The sequence below is a fragment of the Mchenga conophoros genome, linkage group LG22, assembly GCF_057382185.1.
Source record: "Mchenga conophoros isolate Kocher_MC1m ecotype Shallow Benthic linkage group LG22, M_conophoros_male_GT1.1, whole genome shotgun sequence".
NCBI classification, from domain to species: Eukaryota; Metazoa; Chordata; class Actinopteri; order Cichliformes; family Cichlidae; genus Mchenga; species Mchenga conophoros.
The window spans coordinates 4000408-4025377 of NC_140546.1; the positions used below are offsets into that span (position 1 = coordinate 4000408).

The 24970-nt window shown below is 41.1% G+C and overlaps 1 pseudogene; it reads right to left on the reverse strand.

Moving 5' to 3' along the window:
- Nucleotides 1-13943: 13943 nt before the first annotated feature.
- LOC146548559 (Ig kappa-b4 chain C region pseudogene) lies at nt 13944-18424 on the reverse strand (annotated as a pseudogene).
- Between the last annotated feature and the right edge of the window lie 6546 nt (nt 18425-24970).

The following is a 24970-nucleotide window of genomic DNA, read 5'->3' on the forward strand; positions in this document are numbered from 1 at the left end:
ACCTAGCTTAAATCTTAAATTAACTGTATCCCTGACACTAAACCCACATTTTGAGCCTTGTGGCTATTTAATAATAGGAGACCAAAAAAAAGGTGACTTGACCATTTCTTCACCTGAGAAAGTCTTGGGTTGTCAGTGTTCTTTGGGTCATTATCTATTTGCACTGTGAAGTGCTGTCCAATGACTTTCCAACTACTCCAATGAGTAACATTGGCTCCAACATCTTTGACAGATGATGTGATATGCTTCAGATCAGTTTTCCTTCTTCATCATTTTCTTTTCCAATTATGCTGATAAAATTTCATCTTGGAACTGTTCCTGATTTTTCTGTGTTTTTCTGGCAAAGTCTAATCCAGTCTTCCAGTTCTTGAGTGTAACCAGCAGTTTGTAACTGGTAAGAGTTTCCTTTCATGAAGATGACTCTTGATCTCTTGGTAGTAGACTTAGACTATGATACAGCCACCTGGGGCTACTGTAGCTCAGAAGCATCCATCCAATGCATCCATCTCAGTCTAAATGTGTTTGAATGTTGTATAGAAAGCATTCCAGTAGGAAAAGCATACAAATTGTTCTTGTATTTCTTTATGGGTGAATGAGCAGAAAAGCACTATAGAAAAACCAGTCCATTTCCCCCTTAGAGAGTATTTTAGACTAATGAATATGACGTGTAAAGTACTCAAAATTAAGCTGTGGTAGAGTTTTTTTCCTTAAACTATGAATTCTGTCCTCATTCGTTTCAGCTTTCTTCTGTGGTCTTTTAGGCCTTATTTTTGTTGTGCTGGCCAATACAATCATTCCTTTTAAAAATGAACCAGGTTGTTGATTTGGTTTTTTTTTTTTTTTTTTTTTTTTGCCTGTCCCATTTGGTTCTTTAGCCATCAGAATTGTTGTCTGAAGACCAACAAGGATACCCAATGGATTTACTTTGCCAAATGGATCTTCGTGGCATTGCCGTATTGGTCCATTTGGTCGATCTTTGTTTTTATTATTTATTATATTTTATTTTCAGATGTTACAGACGGGACAGACATCAGTGAGGGATAGGAAAGGGAGAAAGAAAGAGGAAGGAAAGGAAAAACAGAAGGGGAGAGGGACAGTGAGAAAGGGGGGGAGAAAAAAAATAAAAATCTCCTGGATCACCTGTTGAGAGAAGAATAGAAGACAAAAAAACCCCAAAAAAAACAAAGCAACATACTAAACACAACACCATCGCATTAATCTAGCTAAGTGTAAACAGCAGTAAATACTAAATATTCAATGTTGTTGTGCAGCACGCAGGACATATGTGCTTCGAAGTAGTAGCCAAGAAAGGTGTAATTTAAGTCTACGAGCAGTGAACACCCGTGTGCATACCTGTGTGGATCAGCGCGCTTGTATTCCAAAGGTTTCTCCATGTAACGATCTGCTAGGGAGTGTGGGGGGGGGGGCCACAGCCCCGTCCTCCAGGGTATGAAGCAGGTATGGAGGAGATCAAAACTCCAGACATCCAGAGGCCCCCAGAACACAAGAGACCATGGAAAACCAACAGAGGGGCAGTCGCGCCACTGTCCCAGCAAGAGCTGAGGAGAGTCCCAGATGAGGGTTCACTCAGCAGCCGCAGAGCAGAAGCCAGGGGGAGTTGCAGTGACGTGCCCGTGAGCTCCGCCGGCAGCCAGCTGGGCCCGAGCGAGCCCCAGGCTCCAGGCCCCGATAAGCGGCCGCCAAGGAGTGAGCCGGTGTGTACCTGGACGCCCACCCCCAGACACAAAGAACCACCAACGCACCGACACCTGAGGGAGTCCGCCACTGGCAGGGGAAGTGGTGGTGGGTGGAGATAGGCCTCCAAACCTTGGAGGGCCTGAGGTGTCCCCAGAGAGGTGGCGTCTGATACCCAGCCTGACATATAGACACAGACATACAGGCACACACAGACACAAACATCCATTCCCCCCCTCATGCTCTCATATGCACTCACTCCACACTCAACCAACGTGGAGACAGACATAAAGAGACGCTGTACACACGATCACACTCCCCAAGCGTACTCTACAAACCGGGTCTAGGTACCCTTGCCCCTGGAGGGGGGAACTGCACCCAGACCCAGGTGGTGTTACCCTTTTCCCTGCGGTGGGGGGAGGCAGACCACCCCGACTCCGTAGCAGCAGGGAGGCCCCACATTCCAGACCGCAGTCGGACGGCCAACTCCTCCTCCTAGTCCTAGCCCTCCCGCTCCAGCAGGCCGCAGAGAATGGGGGTGGGAGAAGACTCCAAACCTCCCTCCACCCGCTCATTGTAGTGTTGATGCATGTGTGTTCTAAGGTGCAATTAAAACCCAGGAGGGCATGGAGCTACCTGCCAGAGAGCAGCAGGTAAGCGCATAGTCCCTCCTGATAGCCCTCAATGTCTAAGTGTATTTAAAATTGAGAGGTGGGCAACGACACCAGGGGTGGGGTGTACACCCTGATGGTAATATGGACTCCGTGATTGTGCCCACCCCCAAGATCCTATATGTATGTGTAATGAGAGTGTGAATAATGTGAATGTCTAAGTTGTGGGATAAAATTGAGGCAGAGGCAGCCGGAAGGGGACAGAGGGGGGGTTGGTGATTTTGATAGTTCATTTGACCTCATATGCAGGGATCTAATTAACAACCAATAAATGCAATCAGATAATTTGAAATCAACTCATCTGTTTAATTTGTCTTAGAAAAATGACAGGACAGGCTTTATCTGTTGATGAAATGGCTTGAAGACAATTGCTCAGTTATTTTTGAGCCTCTGAAATTAAATAAATAAAAAAAGGAGTATCCTTGTGGCACAGACGTCCACATGTTATCTGCTCCAATACAGGACCAAATTTAGAGAACTTACTTTGAATTTCAGTAAAATGTTAATTTGATTGATCCATTACTAAACAGCATTATTTGACTGATACAAGTCTGTGCTGACTTAGAGCCACAGCAACCAAAACAAAACTAGACCAGGGGATGTTAAAATATACTTTTCTGAATAAGTATGACTCATATCATTTAGATGATTTTGCAAATGACTCTCAAACCATGTTGACTGATCGGAATGACACCTGTGAATTCACAATGTGATGACTGCTCGCGATGTAATCCTGTTGAAGTCAGTCAGATGATTTCCATAGAGAGGCACTTTGCATCAGCAGCACCATGCTCCAGTGCTCTGGGAGAGTTTATAGTCCTGAGAGTTGAACACTGGATGACTGACAACTGTCCTTCATCACAACAGAAGCCACAGAAATCCTCCTCATCAAAAACATGACTTTGATCTGCATCCTCATCTGGACTCTCCTCTGCTGCTGCTTCACAGGTAAAGTCCAGAGAATCAAACTCCTCTCCTCTATCAACATCTGTCCCTCTGAGGATACAGAGACAAAAACATAAAGCAGCTTTATGGTTTTGTGGGCTTCATTTCAGAATCCAGAGGACATGTCCTTGTTACTCAGCCTGGAGCAGTGAGTTCTACTGTAGGAGGATCTGTCACCATCAGCTGTACGACAAGTCCAAACGTGTATTACAGCAGTCCAGATCATCGTTTAGCCTGGTACCAACAGAGATATGGAGAAATGGCCAAACGTATTATTCATTATGTAAGCAAAAGAGATCCTGGGACTGTGGGTCGTTTCACAGGCAGTGGATCAAACTCTGACTTCACTCTGACCATCAGTGGAGTCCAGGCTGAAGATGCAGCAGTTTATTACTGTCAGGGTGGTTTCAGTGTAAACAGTCAGTGGGTGTTCACACAGTGAAAAATCGTCATACAAAAACCCTGAGACTGAACTGAAACTCAACTGACGCATTTCAACAAGGAAACACACACACACACACACCCACACACACAAACCTGTCATGCATATCAGCACAGTCAGAATCATCCCACATTTTTACCTGAAGAATGTTCAAATGACATTAAATAAAAACATGAGATGTAGTAACATTAACATTACAAAATCATCTCCATAATCACATCACATTCTGTATTTAGAGGAAACAAGTAGAGAAAATATACAGTGGTTAAAATAAGTACTGAAAATGTCTTTTTTTTATGAGTATACATATTTCGAAAGGTGATGCTGACATGAAATTCTCACCAGATGTTGGTAACAACCCATCTAATCCACACATGCAAAGAAATCAGTGCTTTATATCCATCAGCTCTGGGGTGGCTGCGAAAGTCCATAAAAAAGGCCAGAAAGGACCACAGGGACAAAGTGGAGTCCAGCTACCACAGCTTTGACACCAGGCCACTGTGGAATGGACTACGCTGCATCACTACGAGAAGGAAAACAAAGACAGGGTTCAGCCCACCGTATCTCTCGCAGACGAGCTTAACAACATCTATGCTTGTTTTGATGCAGACAACAGAGAGCAGATCCTGTATCCTCAGGAGCACAGGGAGGCTGTAACTCTAACTCTCAAAACAGAAGCTGTGAGATGGCCTTTCAAAAAGGTCAATCCTCACAAAGCTCCAGGAGCAGAGTGTGTGCAGACCAGCTGGCAGGGGTGTTCACCAACATCTTCAACCTCTCTTTGTGGCAGTCGGTGGTCCCCACATCCCTCAAAACATCCACCATCATTGCTGTTCCTAAGAAATCATTGGTCTCCTGTCTGAATGACTACCGTCCTGTTGCACTGACATCCCTCATCATGAAGTGACTTGAGCCGCTGTTCAAAGGTCAGATCTGTTCCTCCCTCCTTGACACACTGGACCCTCTTCAGTCTGCCAATTGGAGAAACAGAGTCACAGAGGATGCCATCGCCCTGACGATGCACACCACCCTCACTCATCTGGAAAAAGGGAATACATATGCAAGAATGCTCTTCATCGACTACAGCTCAGCTTTAACACCATCATCCCCTCAAACTTGCCTTGAAGCTCGTCGACCTTGGGTGACACCGATCTGCAGATGGATTCTAAACTTCCTCACAAACAGGCCCCAGGTGGTGAGAGTTGGTAAGACACCTCCTCATCACTCATCCTAAACACAGGAACGCCACAGGGTTGTGTGCTTAGCCCCCTCCTTTATTCCCTGTTCCCACACGACTGTGTTGCTAAACATAAGTCCAACACCATGATCAAGTTTGTGGATGACACAACCATCATAGGCCTCATCACAGGCAACGATGAGACGGCCTATAGAGAGGAGGTGATGGTGCTGTACGAGTGGTGCCTGGAAAATAACCTGACTCTCAACATCAGCAAAACTAGAGAGATGATAGTGGACTACCGGAAACGACCAGTCAGGGAACACCAGCCCATCCACATCAACGGTGTCAAGGTCGAAAGGGTCAGCAACTTCAAATTCCTTGGAGTCAACATCACTGAGGACTTCTCCTGGACCCATCACACAGACACTGCTATCAGGAAAGCTCGCCAGCGACTCTACTTCCTGAGGAGGCTGAGGAAGTTTGGCATGAATGCTAAGATCACCTCAAATTTCTACAGGTGTGCGATGAAGAGCTTGCTGACGAGCTGCATTACAGTTTGGTACGGAAGCTGCTCTGCCAGCAGCCGTAAATCACTACAGAGGGTGGTGAAGGCAGCAGAGCACATCACTGGCTTGAGTCTTCCTGCCATTCAGGACATTTATTTTCAACGGTGCCTCCGCAAAGCACACAGCATCATCAAGGACCACAGCCACCCAGCACATCAGCTGTTCTCCTTGTTACCATCTGGAAGACATCACAGGAGTCTGTCTGCTCGGACTACAAGACTTAAAAACAGTTTTTACCATCAAGCCATACGACACCTCAACCACAATACAAACACACCACATTTCACAGGATGCACTCAGAAGCTGTCCTAGAGTTTCACGAGTACATTGTACACTATGCACGGGTCACTTCACTCTTATTAGGATTTAAAACAAATAAAAAAACTTACTCTGTGCAATACTATACTAACTGCCACTCAGAATTTTGTACTGTTCAGTTTGTACTGCTGCTCACTCCTGTCACTTTATCTCATGTGCAATATCCCAATGGCTTCATGATGCCTCCTGTTTGGAGAAATTAAGCACATGCATTGCTCAGATGTAAATTTTGGCAATTCTTTGACACAGTCTTCAAATCCTGAAAGTTCTCTGGGCCCCTGCTATAAACTCTGATCTTTAGTTCTCTCCATAGATTTTCAGTTGGGTTCAGATAAGCTGTTTGGCTTGGTGACTCTGGCAGCTTCATTTTCTGTCTCAAAAGCCAGTTGAAAGTTTCCTTGGCTGTGTTTGGGATCACTGATTTGCTGAAAACCCACCCTTGTTTCATCTTCATCATCCTGGTCGATGACAGCAGATTATTATGAGGAATACCTCGGTACATTTTCCATTCATACTTCCTTTAATTAAATAAAGCGTGTATGTGCCATATGCCGAAAAGGCCAACAACAGGATTTTATCCCCTCCAAACGTCACTTTTGGTATGTTTCTCAGGTGATATGCAGTGCTTTTTGACCTCCAAACATGGTGTGTATTATTGCATCTAAATACGTTTTTGGTCTCCATCCCCCATAGATGTAAAACCAATCATAGGGTAGATTAAGATAATGATATGTTCTGCCACCAACAGAAAAATGGTGAAACTTCTGAAATGCTCATTTTTAATGCCGACACTCAACGTCAGGGATTCCAGCTCGTTTTACAGGCAGTGGATCAGAAACTGACTTTACTTTGATCATCCACATGACTTTATTGATTCTATATTGAAAAATTCAGTAATTTTGTAATTGAAAAGAAAAATACATCATCAGCATCTAGTGAACATTTTTATGCTTGGTCTGCCCCACTGTCATTCTATAAATAAATGACTGTGATCATGTAGCTACTGAAAGAAATTTTATAGATAGTGCTATCAGCATGAACAGCTCTGATAACAGCCTTGTTTAAAAGATCCAATCCAATTTTATTTATAGAGCACTTTAAAATACCCGGCACAGGACCAAAGTGCTGTACAGAAAATAAGCTAAAAACAATAGAATAACAGAAAACAGCAAAAATAAATAAATAAAACACATAATACATAAAAATTCAAACAGCCCTATATTAAAAAAGAAAACAAGATGAAACAGCATAGAATCAGCTACAAACAACTAAAATAAAATAAAAAAAATAAAAACCAACATCTCACATGGTGGCAAAGGTCAGGGTAAAGAGGTGGGTTTTCAGGAGTGTCTTAAAAACAGGTAGTGAAATGGCCTGTCTAATCTTTAAAGGCAGATCGTTCCACAGTCTTGGAGCTGCTACAGCAAAAGCACGATCTCCTCTAATTTTACGCCTGGTCTTGGGTAAATTCAGGAGCAGCTGATCAGCTGACCTGAGAGAGCGGGTGGGTGCATAAGGCTGTAGCAGCTCAGAGAGATAAGATGGAGCTAGGCCATGGAGAGCTTTAACAGCAAATGAAAGAATTTTATGGATAGCCAGTGACGTGAAGCTAAAATAGGGGAAATGTGCTCAAACCTTCGAGTGCGAGTTAAAAGACGAGCTGCGGCATTTTGCACCCTCTGTACATGAGTAATATATAATGGGCTGACCCCTATATAAAGTGCATTACGGTAATCCAATGCTGAATGCTAAGAAAGTCCTGGATCACTGTCTCAAAGTGCTGCCGTGAAGGAATTGGCTTTATTTTTGCAGCTGCCTGAGCTGAAAGAAGCTAGATTTTACCACTGCCTTAATCTGATTATCAAACTTCAGATCACAGTCCACTTTGACCCCAGGTTTGTGACAGTTGGCTTAACATACTGGGCCAAGGAATCTAAATACACATTGGGGTCTCAGTGGGGCTACCAAAAACCATCACCTCGGTCTTTTTATCATTGAATTTTAAAAAGTTAACAGACATCCAAGCCTTAATGTCATCGAGACACTGAAGTAATGGCTGTGTGAGGTATCTGCCTTTTTTCTTTAGAAAAGTCATCAGCATAAAAGTGGAAAGCAATGTTGTGCTTTCTCAGCACAGAACCGAGGAAGCAGATATAAAGAGAAGAGGAGGGGGGCTAGAACTGAGCCCTGTGGGACACCACACAAGAGAGGGGGGGAGGACAACACATGTTCACAGAGACTGACACAGAAAGTTCGCCCCGCCAAGTAGGGCCTGAACCACTCCAGTGCCGTGCCCCTAATGCCCACCCAGTGCTCCAAATGAGAGAGTAAAATGCTATGATCCACTGTATCAAACGCAGCTGTCAAATCTAAAAGCACCAGAACAACACAGTCCACAGCATCAGTAGCTAAAATATGTCATTAAAAACTTTTAAAAGGGCTGATTCAGTGCTATGAAAAGGTTTAAAACCAGATTGGAAAACCTCTAAAACAAAAGATATTTAAAAGAGATCAAAAAGGAGTCATGAAACAAAACATTCAAATAAAAGAAGACAAATTGAAATAAGATGTATTCTGAAGAAAAAACGTAGATTCTTCCTAAATTTATTATGAAATGTCTTTGTTCAGTATTATGATGAATTGGCTGATTCAGTTATAAACAACACCATGAGCCTGATACAGGTCTTTGATGGAGTCAGTCAGATGATTTCCATAGAGAGGCACTTTGCATCAGCAGCACCATGCTCCAGTGCTCTGGGAGAGTTTATAGTCCTGAGAGTTGAACACTGGATGACTGACAGCTGTCCTTCATCACAACAGAAGCCACAGAAATCCTCCTCATCAAAAACATGACTTTGATCTGCGTCCTCATCTGGACTCTCCTCTGCTGCTGCTTCACAGGTAAAGTCCAGAGAATCAAACTCCTCTCCTCTATCAACATCTGTCCCTCTGAAATGAAGCCCACAAAACCATGAAGCTGCTTTATGTTTTTGTCTCTGTGTCCTCAGAGTCCAGAGGACAATACACAGTTACTCAGCCTGGAGCAGTGAGCTCTGCTGTGGGAGGATCTGTGAGCATCAAGTGTAGGACCAGTCAGAATGTTGGTGTTTGGAAAAACAACCATCTTTTAGCCTGGTACCAACAGAAAGATGGAGGAGTTCCTAAACGTCTCATTTACCTTGCTAGCACTCGACAATCAGGGATTCCAGCTCGTTTTACAGGCAGTGGATCAAACTCTGACTTCACTCTGACCATCAGTGGAGTCCAGGCTGAAGATGCAGCAGTTTATTACTGTCAGAGTGTTCACTGGCTGAACAGTCAGGATGTGTTCACACAGTGAAAAACAGTCGTACAAAAACCTCCCTCAGTCAGACTGAACAGAAACTGAAGTGACTGCTGCAGCTGGAAGATACTGCAGAGACTGATACAGTTCACTGAGGACACACACACACACACACACACACACACACACACACACACACACACACACACACACACACACACAAAATGAAGTGATTCATCACAAATTTGTGTCCTACATCGCATGTATGTTGTGTTCAACTTTCAAATATATATTTAACTAAAGAACAAACGTGGGCCATTAACCCTTTAAGACCTACCATCAGTGGCGTGTCTAGAAAATTTTTGTTGGGTGGGCCAGGTAGGGGCACAGATTTGGAGAAGGGTGGCAGATTTAATTGGTAGATAATGTTTTAAAAAAAAATTCTACCAACCCTTAACCATAATTCAATAATCCTATAAACCTAATAACCAAATGCACTTTTAACTCTTATTAGAATGAGATTTTAACCACTACGGTGCAAAGTTGTTAGATACTGTGTTGATAAAGTACAAGAGATACAATCAGTGCTTTGTCAGTGTTTACTCAGCATTCAAGGACAGCAATATTTACATAGTATTTTTACTGACATATAGTGCACATATGTTTTGGGCAAAAACATTTTTGAAAATTAAAATACGAACATTTGTAACAAACAATTGACAAATTAGCCAATGCCAATGCAAAACTTTATCTGCCTGTTAAAAAAAGAAGATAATCTTCTCACAAACTGGTGTTTGATTTTGAAACAGGAAAAAAGTGGAGAAACAACTGAAAAGACTAACATTTGAATGAAACCTGAAAGCAAGTAAATACTTTCTATGCTGCCTTATGGTAAACTTTGGTAATATTGATAAAGAACAACACTGGCTGATGATAAAATACAGTCAGCTGGCATGGTGACACTGCCAGTATTAACCTGCAGGGCTGGACTGGGACAAAAAAATTGGGCATTTTTACTACAGACCGACCCACCAGGTAGTAAAGCCATAAAGACTTTGACTGAAAACAAACCCTGTTGTGACAGTGATGTACAGTCTTGTTGGTATATGTATGATTTCTATACATTTTACGTCAGATAAAAACTTTGGTTGTAAGATTTAGATAATTATTTAATAAAAACTAGGTATTTTAAATGAGAATAAGAAAGAAAAGTATTTCTTTGTGCCCCCCTCTCCCTGTTAATGCCCTACCTGGCCCCCTGGAAACACTTTGCTAGATCCACACCTGCACAGTTACCAGCTGTCAGCTACATAAAAAAGGATCCTGGTGTTATTTGTCTCTCAGAAACAGTTCATAACTTCAACTCATCCATGTCACCTAAAAGGTAAACCTGTTTCTCCATCACCTGTTCAGCTCTGATGGTTCAGTAAGGACATCTCCTGGTTTCATCTTCATGTTTCCCTCTCACCACACATCCAAACCGACATCATGACCAGCAGCTTTACAGCTGTGGCTCCAGCAAACATCAGCTGATACTAGAAATTAATATTAAATAAATTCTAACAACAGCTGATCAAGCTTAAACGTGCTGCTGTTGTTTAGCGCGACATCCGCTGGTTTCCTCTTTCTGGCGCAAAGTGGGCGATAAACAAGAGAGAAAAGCCGATCAGCTGATCATTGATCAGTTTCATGACTGAAGTAGAAACGGGAGAGGCAGGGGGAGAGAATGAGAGAAGAAGAGCCAGCTGTGCAGCATAACGACAGAATAAATCCAGTTTTGTGTCTTTTTCCCATTCTAGCTAAAGTCCGGGACAAACTGCGTCTCTTCTCAGCTCAATACGAAACGTGTAATATTTTCTCTGAATGAGGGACCATTCCATTTTTTTAAGGAGCCGTTGGCAACTCTACTAACTAACCTTATGAATAAAATAAAGTTCACTATCAGTAACATCATAGCACCACCCAGCTGTATAAAAACTCCGTCAAACTGGCTAGAACGCAGTATGAGTTATTGCAACTGACAGTAAAAAGTCAGCAACATGAAAATAAACTGCACCTAAACTTGGTTTATATCTGACCCAGATAGACTGCAGGTCATAACTTCTTACCTGAAGTTCAGTTCACCTGACACTCGGACTGGTGGCTGCTTCGGGTCTCTCCTCCTGCCTCCCCTTCCCTCATCCACCTGTTGCCTCTGTGGAAGCTCCGCCATAGCCACCACCAAACAACGGAGTTATTTCTACACATCGACCTGCATCTGGCCAATCCACCACCTCTCATTGTTCATGCCATTACAAAAAAAATAAAAAATAAGTCACTGGGGATATGCCCGGTATGCCCGATGGCCAGTCCAGCTATGTTAACCTGCAACCAAATCTGCAGCTCCATACAGCAATGTTACGACTTAGATTATATCTTATAACTCATAACTCTTATGTTAGCTGCCCTCAGTAGCATACTGTCTGAAATATTCCACAGCTGCAATAATTCTTTAAGTGTTATTTTTTCCTTGGTATTCTAATTTCACCGAAGTTTACTAAACTCAACAAACTTGATATTACTTACCGGGACATTTATTCTGTCCTCATTTTCTTTCACCGAAAAATTGTTTCCTGCAGTGCCATCTTTCGTGCTTGGCTCTCCTACCTTTGCTAACGTGATGCGCATTATGTTTCTTTTCCAAATATTTATTTATAAGTGACTTATGTATGTATGTATGTATATATATGTATATATAGTACTATTCTTAGTTAGCGTATTGTCTGTCTTGTCTTAATGTTGGTTTAAAATGGAGCACTGTAACAAAAAATAATTTCCCCCAGGGATCAATAAAGTATTCTGATTCTGATTCTGATTCTGATTCTGATAGCGCAGAAGCGATGCTGCATTCACTTACACTCGGATATCTGAGCGTCACCGTGAAAACATAATCGGACATTTGATATTTGATTGAATTTTATTGTTTTGCCTTTGGGGTGGCACCTGGGGTGGCCAGTCTGGTTTGGGGGGTGGCCTGTGCCCCCCCAGGCCACCCCGCTGGACACGCCATTGCCTACCATAGAACCAAGTCCGCCAGAGCTTATATTATATTTTTACATGCTGTGGAGCCATTTTTTGGAGCATTTCAAGTTGCTATACATCAATACAACCATTATAGCCCATATTTTAATAATATGTCTGCATTAAGTGCATAGTAATTACATAAATTGCAAAAAAGTGCAATAAACTACAAAAAAATTTAAAATCGTTTTTGTTTTTTTAACATATATTTCTAGTTAGAGAAATTTAAGAGGCTTATCCCTCAAAACTGTAAATACAAAAAAGTTGCACAAACTAGTTTCCCAACAAAGGAAATTTATTTTGAGTGTTTTCATAGTTTTATTTTTGAGATACACCAATTTTCATATACTACAGGAAAAACGAAAAAATATATTATAGTGCAAATTTGCAAAATAACAGCATGTGCATCAAAATAAACTATTTCCAGCAGTGCAGTATGAGTCCTCAGCATCCCAGAAACGACACAGAAAGTCATGAAGTCAAACATAACTTTTAAAAACACAAGTATAAGCTCATGAGGCCACGATGGTAAAAAAACTACATTTCCGCAAAATGACGTCACTTCCGGTTTCGGGCAGGTCATGCGGTCATGTGATAGTTCGCGCTGATGGACGTAGGAAGTGTTACAAACAGCTGATCGGATCGGCAAAGCTGTTTCTGTAATATTATGTTTTTGTTGCTACAAGCGCTTTTTATGCAGTTTTTGCAAAGCTGTATGTGGAAGGAAACTGTGACTGAGGACAAGCTGATGGCATCAGATGTAAGTACAACTCCTCCGGTTTCATATGCAAAAAAAATTATTGCGCTAGCTCACGTGGTTGCAGAGCTACCGGGATTTAAAAATAGTTACGCAAAATGGAGCGTGTCCGCTCCTACCGGTTCTAAAGGGTTAACAGATACCAGGATAAGTCTTGTTCATGACCTTTGACCTTAGAGCAAACACTGAATCTATATCAAGATAAAATAATCTGAATCCAAAAAGCTGAAAATGTTCCTGATCAGTGAGGCTCAAAATAAAAACAACACACCTGTGAATTTAAGTGTAAACATATCATCAAACATGAACATGAGTGAAAAAGCTGTTATTGAACCGAAGGTGTTTTTTCATAGTTTGTTCATGTCATCATTCATTTAATCTTCTCCGTGTTCGTCAATGAAATTAAAACTTTGTTCTTCAGATTCTTTCTAATCACTCCTTGCATTCGTTGACTCTCCTGTCTGTGAGTTCTCCTCAGAACAAACAGCTCATTAGAGACACTAAAGACTCTTTCTTCTTTAGACTTGCTTTGTAGTCTGGTGAGACTGTTTCCGTGGTAACCAGGTCCCAGCATTGCTTCATGAACCAGTCTGTCTGGTACAGGTGAGCAACACCACCAACAACCTACCACACACATTTAAATAAACATAAAAATAACCTGAACAACTTTAAAACTCCTTTTTCAGCTTTTGCCAAAATGCAGATCTCCTTAATGGTTCTTTCAGCCTGTGTTTTATTTTACCAGTGTAAAATAAAGACATCATGTTGGAGTGCAGAGTTGGTCTGAATTCTTCTAAATGAAACATATATTCATCAAGTGCAGGTTTGTAGATTTGAATAAAATTAAATGTCTGATTCAACCAAAATTCACTTTGCAAAACATCTTTATTACCTAAAACATGAATGTTGTCATTATGAGAAAGAAAATAACAGTTTTAGTCTTTATTTGTTCTTAAAAAAGAAAGATGGAGAGACAGTTACAGAGTTGAGAATGAGAGCATTAAACCAGTATCTGGTTGAGTCAGGTCAGGACTGGGAACACTGGTCTCTCCTCAGTGGCTCTGAGACCAGAGCCTGGCAGCCCTGGGTGGCCTCACAGGTCACAGAGCCCACCTTCATCCAGCGGTCTGCAGGGAGCCTCAGGGTGCTGCTCCAGCTGTAGAGGCCGTCGTTCTGCAGCACCACGGGGCTCCTGCTCTCCTCCCAGCTGATGCTGCCACTGCCATCCACCTTCCAGGACAGACTCCAGTCTGAGGGGAAGCCCTTGTTGGCCAGACATGTGATTGTTGCAGTCCCCTGCTGTAGCTCCTCACTGGAGGGGGGCAACACTGTCAGGACGGGACGGGCATCACCTAGGAGACACCAATCAGCTTAGAGCACAGGGAGCACACAGCTGTCAATCAAACCACAGACAGTGGGACACCTTTACTGTAAGAGCTGATTTTCTCCGTTAAGAAGTTTCTGTCAGGTGTTTTTTCTGCTCCACCAGTCATTCACTCACACATTGTTTCACTTCCCTTTAAGAAACCTCTCATGCATATCAGCACAGAGAGAATCATCACACAGTTTGAGCTGAAATATGTTCAAACTACACTGGAAATAAAAGAAGCAGATGTGGAAACATTTACAAAACAAGTTTAAAATCATCAATATTGTACATGACTGACATTAATATTAACTGGAAACAAATAAATAGAATAAATTAATTAATTCAGCGAAACGAAATGCTCTTCATGTATATCTAAAACAATTTTTAAAATTCACACAAACTCAAAAACTAATTTCAAACAATACTTGAAAGTTTTTCTTCTTTATATTATTGTTAGATTTTTTTTCAGTTTAATTTGACTGAAATGTAGACATAATATTTTGACAGAGCAGATCTGAATTATCCTCCACGACACAAGAGGATGATAAAAAATTCCAGCATCAAACTTATTGTAAAGCTACGTGCTTTTCTCTTAAAATCAGAAGAGAAATTGTTAAATGCACTTTAATAAAAAGACAGTATTTGATAGTAAACCAGAATAAACTTACGTCCAACATCCAGTCTGGTTCCTCCACCGAACGTGTACCACAGTGATACAAACTCATTGAGGCGCCGTACAAAAACCTCTGACTGTAGAGAGACACGGCTCTCTGACTCTGAAACAAACAAACTCAACAAAATCATTCACTGTTTGCACAGCAGCCATGACTCAGCTGATGTGACTTCTTCAAATACCATCATACAATGTTAGTTTAAATACAGTTCAATCCATGAGCTTTTGGACGATCACATTTTTTTGTCCTGTCCCGTTCGGCACTGAAGCAATCAGAATCATTGTCTGAAGGCCAAGAAAAATTCTCCACAGATTTATTTTCTCAAGTGAATCAGTGCCATACTGGTCCACTTGATTGATCTTCATTATTTTTTATTTTTTATTTTTTTTAAATGATTAGAATTGGAACAGATATAACCGGGGGATCGTAAAGACAAAGACAGATAAGAGAAGTTTAAGAAAAGTAGAGGGAAAGAAAAACAGAGGGGAAGAGGGACAGTGAGAAAAGACAATGAAAACCCATGAGATCACCTGCTGGAAGAAAAAGAAGAAAACAAGCAAAAAGAGAACAACACAGTAGGGAGACCACAGCAACAACCTAGATAAGCATAAGTAAGAGTAAATAATAAAGACTGAATGCTACTGAGCAGCACAAAAGACCGACAGCAGACGATATGCTTAGAGGCAGCATCCAAGGAAGACGGTGAGTGTCTGTGCACACCTGTGTGCGTGAGTGCGCTTGTTTCCAAAAGGTTTCTCCATGTAACTATCTAATAGTAATTGTGGGGAGCCATAGCACTGCCCCCCAGGACATGGAGCAAGCACGGAGGACATCCAGGACCCAGACATAGATTCCCCCCAGAGCACAAGAGCCCAAGCAGGACCACTGGAGGGACAGCCGCCTCCCTCCTAGAAACAAGCTGGGGAGAGCCCCAGACGGGTGTGTGTGGGGGGGCGGTGAGATGGAGTCTAAGACCCAACCAGACATATAAACATAGACAAAGCTCTTCATAAAACATGCCTCATCCACAGACATTCGTATAAACACTAAATCCTATGCCTGAGTGCTTTCTATCTAGCATTGAGACAAATGTTCAGCATTTTACTCTCACCAGTCAGAGAGTCTAAAATATTTGAAACTGTAGCCTTTTGTGTTTGTCACTGATCAATATCTGAGTAATATTATTCATAATTAGGCACTAACGCACATGGTGTCTTGATGCACGCTCAATCATCCAGGTAAGTAAAACCCACAAGGTTGATTCTGTTCATCTGGACGCAGCGTTTTCAGGGGGAGAAACGTTTCGTCACTCATCCAGGTGACTTCTTCAGTCTCAGCTGACTGCAGGTTTCTCCAACCTTAGAAACAGTACATTTGCATAATGACTGAAACCAGCCCACTGAAGGAACAATGAGCTGGGAGGTCAGTTCCTTGATCATTAATATGCAAATTCTCATGACCATTAATCAACAGCCACTGATCAATGGCCATGAGTAACACACATGGTCTGGTGCAAAGATTCAGTATAAGTTCTGACGATGTGCTGTTTATGTTTTTATGCTGTAATCTTTATAGTGTAGTACAGAGCACGATGAAGAAATGATGACTTTTCTTCGTGCAAATATTTACCATCTGTATTACCAGATTTTAAGTACGTCACAGAATAGCCTGCCCAATCCTCACAACCAAAGCTTGCTCAGCATAAGATGCACAATGTAAAACTTTAAAAAAATGCTTTTAAAAATAATCAACAAAACACAAATTGCTGATTTTATGAATAACTCAATGGATTAATTAAAAAGAGAAAGAGGAAAAAGAAGATGAAATTAAAGCAGACAGAAATACCAAATCACTGATTCTTGAACACAGAGTAAACCTTTTATAATGGACAAGGGCATTTCCATGATTTCCATAGAGAGGCACTTTGCATCAGCAGCACCATGCTCCAGTGCTCTGGGAGAGTTTATAGTCCTGAGAGTTGAACACTGGATGACTGACAGCTGTCCTTCATCACAACAGAAGCCACAGAAATCCTCCTCATCAAAAACATGACTTTGATCTGCGTCCTCATCTGGACTCTCCTCTGCTGCTGCTTCACAGGTAAAGTCCAGAGAATCAAACTCCTCTCCTCTATCAACATCTGTCCCTCTGAAATGAAGCCCACAAAACCATGAAGCTGTTTTATGTTTTTGTCTCTGTGTCCTCAGAGTCCAGAGGACAGATCACAGTGACTCAGCCTGGAGCAGTGAGCTCTGCTGTGGGAGCAACTGTGAGCATCAAGTGTACGACCAGTCAGGATGTTCGTGTTTGGAGCAACTACCATCTTTTAGCCTGGTACCAACAGAAAGATGGAGGAGTTCCTAAACGTCTCATTTACTATGCTAGCACTCGACAATCAGGGATTCCAGCTCATTTTACAGGCAGTGGATCAAACTCTGACTTCACTCTGACCATCAGTGGAGTCCAGGCTGAAGATGCAGCAGTTTATTACTGTCAGAGTGATCACTACATTAACAGCCAGTATGTGTTCACACAGTGAAAAACCATCATACAAAAACCTCTCTCAAGTGCAGAGACTGATACAGTTGACTGAGTACACACACTCAAAGAAATACACTGGGTTTCATATCTTAGTGAGGATATCTAATTGACATAATGCTTTTCCTAACTGCTTACTATAACCTAAACCATCAAAAGTGAATGCCTAACTATAACCTAACTGTAACCCTGACACTAAAACCACTTTTTGAGACTCAAATGCCTTTAAACTCGTTTGGGACGAGCGTTTTTCCCCATAAGTGACTGTTGTTCTCCACAGTATAGTGGCATGCCACACGTGTAACCCACATTACAAAAAAAACAAAAAACAAAACATGTGGGGAACCTCCTCCAGATGTCACTGTTGGTGTTTCTGGAGTCAACAAACATAGTGTGTATTATTTCATCAAAAGAAGTTAATTGGTCTCCATCACCCTCAGATTTACAACCAATCCTGGGGTAGATGAAGGTAATGACGTGTTCTGTTACCAACAGAAAAATGGTGAAACTCCTAAAAAGCTAACTTATAATGCTGACACTTGAGCTTCATGACCTTTGACCTCACTCACACTTCACAGAGGTTTTAAGTTTCTTGGAACCTTATCCCAACTTCACATAAAAAGGATTGTTAGAAAGGTGTAAAAGTACACAACACACACGATGATTGTGCTCACTATTATTGCGTTTTACTGACAGTTATGAACTCAAGGAACACAGTCTGTTCCAGTCCAGCTCTCCCCGTCCCCGCTCGACTCTGTCTTCACTATATAGAGAAACAGAAAGAGACAGCGTCATCAGTCAGTCGCCACCACCTGTGGCTCACCTGCCTCCCGGTACCGCCCCCTTGAGCTCACTGTACCACTCCTCCCCTGCAGATGAGCCAAGGACCACACCTCCGCCACAGAAGGCAAATCAAACATACCCATTTTGGCTCTCTCTGTTATGGACACAGATGTACAGATTTGTATACAGAGTAGCATGAAAGACTCAAATGTAAGCACTCAGTAAGGTGCAGAAAAGTGCTGAACAATCATAAATTCTAAACAATCAGTTGTTTGTTTCTGCTCATTAAATTCTGTAAGAATTAGAAATGTGAAGGTCCCAAGTTCAGTCTGAGGATTTTACCTCCAACAGCAGCTTTTATCCAGGTACATGTTCTTGAACTTAAAGTGTCCGTGATGATAACAGAGATTCTATCATGATGGGTTTTATTACTTAGTTTTATTCATTTGAATAAAGCTGGAATTCAGTTGTGTAATTGTTTGTAATTCGTGATTAAAAAAACATCAACAGCAGTGAACAACGATGCTTGATCTGCCCCGCTGTTACATGTCACATGGTTGTGATCATAGCTACAGAAAGAGGTGTTATAGGTAGTGCTGTCAGAGATAACAGCCTCGTTTAAAAGATACTGATTGTGTCTGTTTGTGTTTTATAAGAAGTCCTTTGAAGCAAAGAGCAGTGACTGTACCTCCACATGTCTGAGCTCCTCACTCTCTGAGACTAAGCTCAGCTACTCTACAGCATGAACCTGTGACCTCGTTAATTCATATTTTAAATTAATCCAGATATATCCTTACTAAATATTATGATAAACATGTGAATCCATCAATGAACCATAAAACAAAACATTTAAATAATAGAAAAAATTTTGGAATAAGAATATTCTGAAGAACAAACTGATATATCTGCTCAATACTATGATGGATTGAATCATTCCTGATAAACAGCATCGTCAGATTGATTCAAGTCAGTCAGATGATTTCCATAGAGCAGCACTTTGCATCAGCAGCACCATGCTCCAGTGCTCTGGGAGAGTTTATAGTCCTGAGAGTTGAACACTGGATGACTGACAGCTGTCCTTCATCACAACAGAAGCCACAGAAATCCTCCTCATCAAAAACATGACTTTGATCTGCGTCCTCATCTGGACTCTCCTCTGCTGCTGCTTCACAGGTAAAGTCCAGAGAATCAAACTCCTCTCCTCTATCAACATCTGTCCCTCTGAAATGAAGCCCACAAAACCATGAAGCTGCTTTATGTTTTTGTCTCTGTGTCCTCAGAGTCCAGAGGACAGATCACAGTGACTCAGCCTGGAGCAGTGAGCTCTGCTGTGGGAGGATCTGTGAGCATCAAGTGTACGACCAGTCAGGATGTTCGTGTTTGGAGCAACTACCATCTTTTAGCCTGGTACCAACAGAAAGATGGAGGAGTTCCCAAACGTCTCATTCACTCTGCTAGCAGTCGAGAATCAGGGATTCCAGCTCGTTTTACAGGCAGTGGATCAAACTCTGACTTCACTCTGACCATCAGTGGAGTCCAGGCTGAAGATGCAGCAGTTTATTACTGTCAGAGTGAACACTATCCTAACAGTCAGTGGGTGTTCACACAGTGAAAAACAGTCGTACAAAAACCTCCCTCAGTCAGACTGAACAGAAACTGAAGTGACTGCTGCAGCTGGAAGATACTGCAGAGACTGATACAGTTCACTGAGGACACACACACACACACACACACACACACACACACACACACACACACACACACACACACACACACACAGAGTGAAAATGTCATTGTTGCTAAAGGAAAAGAAAGTTGGAAATATATCATTTATTTTTAACAAATCATTTATGACCTTTGACCTCTGCTTCATACCAGCTCAAATAAATCTCAATTTCTAAATATCGATCATTATCAAAAATCATATTTCTGTAAGAAAAAAAATCTAACACTAAATGAACTCAGCAAAAGTCAGTGAGTCATAATTATCTGCACAATTTAGCAAATACTTCAAATAGAAACTTTAAGTCCAAATCAATCAAATGATCAAATTTCCATCTTTTCTTTCTCAGGTTTTTAGATGTTCTCTTTTTTGCTCTTCAACACTGCCATGGTCCAAAGACCTGTTGACTTCCTATTCATGTTTTTGATTATTAATATGATTCGTTTCATTTATTTTCTGTTTTCCAGTCGCATCTCTTCGTCCCTCTGTTCCTTATGTTCTGTCAACCCGTGTCTCAGAGCTATTCTCTGGTTCCCTGTTTTATTTGGATTCTGCGTTCTGTGTGAGTGTATTCGTCATGTCTGATGAGGTTCAGCTGTGTCTGCCTTCTGTGGTGTATTCCCTCGTTACCCTCTGTGCATATTAGTATGTGTTCTAATAATAGCACTGACACATGTTCACATTCCTCAAATTGAGTTATTAATATTTAAACAGGTTATAGTCAAAGGTCAGCTGCCAATCTCAGAGTTAACCAACTCTGACTTTAAACTTAGGAGTTAAAACTGCTTTGTTCCTGAAAGCAGTTGAACAAATTGAGTTGAGCTGGAATCTTGAGCTCTCAGTTTGAGAACAGATGAAGGTAAATTTATTGAACCGTTTACCTCGACTTAAGCACATACCTGTGTACTGAACAGCCCTCGTCAGTGGATCCCAACACCAGTATTTGACAGTAACAGGTGAGCCTCAACTTTAATTGGTAAAGAGACACCATGAGAACTGACATTACAATACTTTTATTTTACAAAAGTCAGCGTCTTTCAGTTCAAAGTTTGTTAGGCAGCTATTGCACATTTAAAACAACAACACAAACACAACGCAGCAACAAGAAACTATGCAGTATATTATAACCGAATACTTAAACATGACTGCACAACAACCTTTCAAAAGAACATTTGTAGATGAATTGTTATTTTCCTTCCAATACTTGAAGCATTTTCTGAGCATCACTTTTTGGTGCATGGCTTGTTGCATGCATACCCCACCTGTCTTAACGGGACTATAAATACAACTATATACAGTCACATTTGTAAAAACAAACAACTTTTATACTAAACACTTTTAAAATGTACAATTTTGAAGAAGCCCAGGAGCAATCCCATTTCAGAACACTTAGAATAACACAACTTCCTCCCAAAAGGCCAGAGGTTTCAACCACAGCTTTCCAGCATCAGTTCATGTAAATGCAGCTACAGCTTTCCAAATCCCAGGAATCCTTTTAATGCAGTGTTCATAAGATCTTTAAATTGATCCTCGTATGCAACACGTCTCGGAAGATACAGGGATAAGCTGCACATCGATGCGTATCCCCGACTCCTGATCATAAAAGTCTATGTTGCAGGACCCCAGTGGTGGAAGTAAGTCAGCCCCAGTTATAAAGACCAGCAGCTCTTCAAACGTGTGGTCCACCTCTTGCTCTGTTAAAATACATACACCTAGTAAATAAACCGTAATGTGTAGGTTCATGAATAAAAGATTTCTAATCAGTTACACTGACTGTTATGTAGAGCGGTTGCATTAATGACAATTTAGGAGTCAAAAACAGGTTGTCAGGCAAAACTAATACTGCGAAGCATCGTATAAAGAAAAAGCAAAGCAATCCTGCCCTCCTAAGACACAGGACATTAATTTTTGTCCTCCGAGTCGGAGACCTGTATGTCAAGGACCCTTGACAGGTATTCATATACCTAAATGCCAAGAGAAAGAAAATATGTGTGTCGTCGTTAGGATAGGGATTTATGTTGGTGTGAGAGACTGTAGCCTACAAGTTCATATTGTTAAATGACAGTTATGACATGTTGTGTTTCAGGTGATTTTACAGAAAAAAAAACAGCAAAATAACGTACTGAATACTTTTAACAAAAAAACTCTGTATATTAAATTACTTCTTAAAATACCTACCCCAACACTGATCACGAGAATAGACTCATTCTTGTACAGCGCTTTTCTGCTCCACCTGTGCAGTCAGTGTTTCATACAACAAACTGCAACATGCTGAAACATTTCATTACACAGCATGCAATGAATTTGCATATATGTAATGTCTTTAATATCCTGCTTAGTAATGGCAGTGTCTCTCAATTCCCCTTCGCACTTACTCTTTAACATAAACTTTGCTTCATGTATTGAAAGTGGCTTAATTCTACTGACTCATATTGACTTTCTACAGATAGCACACTGGCTTCCAATTAGAACCCTGGAAATCATTATTTAGAGTTTAATATTGACATCACCACAAAAGTAAGACAAACACTCGATTCTTATTTAATATAGATATTTTTTTATTCTTTAAAACTTTAAACAAACTTTAAACTTTAAACAAAGCAATGAAAAATGAGAGAAGGAATTGGAAAAAAAAAAAAAGCAGTGTGAAAGTAAGACCAGCATAAAAGTCACATATAGTTCAGGACTGGGAACACTGGTCTCTCATCAGTGGCTCTGAGACCAGAGTCTGGGAGCCCTGGGTGGCCTCACAGGTCACAGAGCCCACCTTCATCCAGTGGTCTGCAGGGAGCCTCAGGGTGCTGCTCCAGCTGTAGAGGCCGTCGTTCTCCTGCACCACGGGGCTCCTGCTCTCCTCCCAGCTGATGCTGCCACTGCCATCCACCTTCCAGGACAGACTCCAGTCTGAGGGGAAGCCCTTGTTGGCCACACACATGAGCGTGGCCTTCCCCTGTTTCAGCTCCTCACTGGAGGGACCCAGCACCTTCAGGGCGGGGCGGGCATCACCTAGGAAACACCAATCAGCTTAGAGGACAGGAACCACAATTTGATTTTCTCCGTTAAGAAGTTTCTGTCAGGTGTTTTTTCTGCTCCACCAGTCATTCACTCACACATTGTTTCACTTCCCTTTAAGAAACCTCTCATGCATATCAGCACAGAGAGAATCATCACACAGTTTGAGCTGAAATATGTTCAAACTACACTGGAAATAAAAGAAGCAGATGTGGAAACATTTACAAAACTATTTTAGCTTCAAATTCATCAGTTATCTATAACACATCACTTGTTGGAGATAAGAAACTTGAATGATGTGGATTAATTTCTTTTACTGCTTACATGATTTTAATGACATTTGAAATGATATCTGCTACAACAGAAACACCAGACGTGCTGCACACTGTCAAATGCCCATCTTTAACTTCTGGCAATAAAAGAAGCAGATATGGCAACAATTATACAAGATGTTGAGCTTCAAAAACCTCCGTTCTGTATAATACACAAGTTTTCTACTTACCTCATGTGAGTTTCAGTCATTTATTGTAGTGCTTTTATGATTTCTAAGCAAATTCTACATTTTTACTGACTAAGTAAAAGACCAGAAATCTTTATCTTCACTCTGTTTAACTTGAGGACAGTTACATTTAATTCATCTTAGAAACAGTGACTGTGATTTCAAACTAGAAAATAATCACAGGCTGATGACAGTTTATATTATTTACACAATGCATCGTCTTTATGTCAGAAATGTCGACATAAAATCAAAATAAAGCTGATGGAGTCAGCCTCCAGTGTACAATGGTTATAATATTACCTCTACATGAATACTTCATTGTTATAAAGCTAACATTTAAACCTCGATGTAGTTTCTTTAAAAACATTATAATCTTACTTCCAACATTCAGTCTGGTTCCTCCACCAAAAGTCCACCACAGTGATACAAACTCACTGAGCCGCTGCACAAAAACCTCTGACTGTAGAGAGACACGGCTCTCTGACTCTAACAGACTAAATTAAAACCAAAAGCTCTCAAGAGTTAACCAGACATATATATATCTCAATAAATCCTCAAGTCAACTCTGATGTTTTATATTATTTGTTAATATTGATTTTAACATTTATTCTGAAGCTAACTTTGTGTCTTCATGAAAATTGATCTAAAAACTATTTTAATGATTTTTGTTTTCTCATTGAGGCGCCGTACAAAAACCTCTGACTGTAGAGAGACACGGCTCTCTGACTCTGAAACAAACAAACTCAACTAAATCATTCACTGTTTGCACAGCAGCCATGACTCAGCTGATATGACTTCTTCAAATACCATCATAATAACATCGTACAACATTAGTTTAAATATAGTTTTTGGACAAGGACACATTTTCACAGTTTTACTGTGTACACCAACACAGTGGAATCTGACTCAAAGAACTAGGATGTGACTGAAGTGCAGACCTTCAAGGCCCACCGAATGCTCTGCTCTGGTTTATATTTTGTCTTTCATTGTTAATAAACTTGCTCACAGCTACGCTGTCGTCCGTGCTTGCGTTTGGGTCCAAATCCTCCTCCAGACGATCTGCCTCCCAGATTGTGACATGCTACCTCTATCAGCAGTAACATTATCAGTAAATACTAGTGGCCCAGCTACACTTACAGCCAAAACCATCAGTGCCATAACTTTGTCTCCACCATCTTTGACAGATGTTGTGATTTGCGTCAGATCAGTTTTTCTCCTTTTAATTTTCTCTTACAGTCATGCTGAAAAAAGTTCATCTTTTAACTGTTTTTGACCTTTTAAATGTTTTACTGGCAAAGTCTAATCCAGTCTTCCAGTTCTTGAGTGTAACTTGACAGTAATAAAGTTTTTTTTCTCTATGTTTGATTTAGTTTGTCAGCTGATTGATGATTTCCTGGACCTCATGCTGATACATGCAAGCTCACCTCTTGAACTCAAAATACTTTGTTTCCTCAT